The following is a 2500-nucleotide window of genomic DNA, read 5'->3' on the forward strand; positions in this document are numbered from 1 at the left end:
GCAGACGGGGACCAAGCACGTCATTATGCACAGCGACCGCCCAGTGCGTCGGATGACCCGGGCACCTTCGCGGACGGCCACTGTAGTTAACTAAATGAGACTTTGGTAATTAGTAGGCACTCAAGAATGTGTGCATCGGTCGGGATTAAACGTCCGATGCGCCATATGCGTTCAACTTATCAATGTTCATGTGTCCTGCAGTTCACATTATGACGCGCATTTAGCTGCGGTCTTCATCGATCCATGAGCCGAGTGATCCCCTGCCTAGGGTTTAAAGAGTGCCTTTCGGCGCCGAGTGGCGTAACCGCGTTCAAAGTTTGGTATGCAACACACTCGACCTGCAACAATGGGTTACTCAAACTTGTACAAGTACAAGTGTTGTCTCTTACGAGACGTCTTGATATGCTCTCTACAAAAGCGTGCGCTAGTGTAGGTACAAATTAATGTACGTCCCAGATAGTGACGATCTCTGGGAGGAAGAACCTTAAGGAACTTCCCGCACACATCAAGACTAGGGTTTGGGCGTGTCCATGCCGGCGCCGAGTACAAGTTACCGCGTTCAAAGTTTGGTAAGCAGCGCACTCGACCTCCAACACAACACGTCCCGTGTCTTGATATGCTCTCTACAAAAGCGTGCGCTAGTGTAGGTACAAATTAATGTACGTCCCAGATAGTGACGATCTCTGGGAGGAAGAACCTTAAGGAACTTCCCGCACACATCAAGACTAGGGTTTGGGCGTGTCCATGCCGGCGCCGAGTACAAGTTACCGCGTTCAAAGTTTGGTAAGCAGCGCACTCGACCTCCAACATAACACTTCCCGTGTCTTGATATGCTCTCTACAAAAGCGTGCGCTAATGCAGGTACAAATTAATGTACGTCCCAGATAGTGACGATCTCTGGGAGGAAGAACCTTAAGGAACTCCCCGCACATATCAAGACTTATAGGTGAGAACGGCCAATCACCTATTTCTCTTAGTAAAACTCACAACTCATTCCTTGGGTTTGGAAGTGTCCATGTCGGTGCCGAGTACAAGTTACCGCGTTCAAAGTTTGGTAAGCAGCGCACTCGACCTCCAACATAACACTTCACGTCTTGATATGCTCTCTACAAAAGCGTGTGCCTATGTAGGTACAAATTAATGTACGTCCCAGATAGTGACGATCTCTGGGAGGAAGAACCTTAAGGAACTCCCCGCACATATCAAGAATTATAGGTAACGCTGCCAATTACCTGTTTCTCTTAGTAAAACTCACAACTCATTCCTTGGGTTTGGAAGTGTCCATGTCGGTGCCGAGTACAAGTTACCGCGTTCAAAGTTTGGTAAGCAGCGCACTCGACCTCCAACATAACCCTTCACGTCTTGATATGCTCTCTACAAAAGCGTGTGCCTATGTAGGTACAAATTAATGTACGTCCCAGATAGTGACGATCTCTGGGAGGAAGAACCTTAAGGAACTCCCCGCACATATCAAGAATTATAGGTAACGCTGCCAATTACCTGTTTCTCTTAGTAAAACTCACAACTCATTCCTTGGGTTTGGAAGTGTCCATGTCGGTGCCGAGTACAAGTTACCGCGTTCAAAGTTTGGTAAGCAGCGCACTCAACCTCCAACATAACCCTTCACGTCTTGATATGCTCTCTACAAAAGCGTGCGCTAATGCAGGTACAAATTAATGTACGTCCCAGATAGTGACGATCTCTGGGAGGAAGAACCTTAAGGAACTCCCCGCACATATCAAGACTTATAGGTGAGAACGGCCAATCACCTATTTCTCTTAGTAAAACTCACAACTCATTCCTTGGGTTTGGAAGTGTCCATGTCGGTGCCGAGTACAAGTTACCGCGTTCAAAGTTTGGTAAGCAGCGCACTCAACCTCCAACATAACCCTTCACGTCTTGATATGCTCTCTACAAAAGCGTGCGCTAATGCAGGTACAAATTAATGTACGTCCCAGATAGTGACGATCTCTGGGAGGAAGAACCTTAAGGAACTCCCCGCACATATCAAGAATTATAGGTAACGCTGCCAATTACCTGTTTCTCTTAGTAAAACTCACAACTCATTCCTTGGGTTTGGAAGTGTCCATGTCGGTGCCGAGTACAAGTTACCGCGTTCAAAGTTTGGTAAGCAGCGCACTCAACCTCCAACATAACCCTTCACGTCTTGATATGCTCTCTACAAAAGCGTGTGCCTATGTAGGTACAAATTAATGTACGTCCCAGATAGTGACGATCTCTGGGAGGAAGAACCTTAAGGAACTCCCCGCACATATCAAGAATTATAGGTAACGCTGCCAATTACCTGTTTCTCTTAGTAAAACTCACAACTCATTCCTTGGGTTTGGAAGTGTCCATGTCGGTGCCGAGTACAAGTTACCGCGTTCAAAGTTTGGTAAGCAGCGCACTCAACCTCCAACATAACCCTTCACGTCTTGATATGCTCTCTACAAAAGCGTGCGCTAATGCAGGTACAAATTAATGTACGTCCCAGATAGTG

General features: G+C 47.0%; 1 non-coding gene across 1 annotated transcript; it reads right to left on the minus strand.

Annotated features, from left to right (window-relative positions):
• Positions 1 to 114: 114 nt before the first annotated feature.
• LOC121601528 lies at positions 115 to 272 on the minus strand. The gene has a single exon (XR_006006123.1). It is a non-coding gene; the product is annotated as a 5.8S ribosomal RNA (ribosomal RNA).
• Positions 273 to 2500: the final 2228 nt, after the last annotated feature.

This window comes from Anopheles merus, unplaced genomic scaffold (genome assembly GCF_017562075.2).
Source record: "Anopheles merus strain MAF unplaced genomic scaffold, AmerM5.1 LNR4000113, whole genome shotgun sequence".
Classification (NCBI taxonomy): domain Eukaryota; kingdom Metazoa; phylum Arthropoda; class Insecta; order Diptera; family Culicidae; genus Anopheles; species Anopheles merus.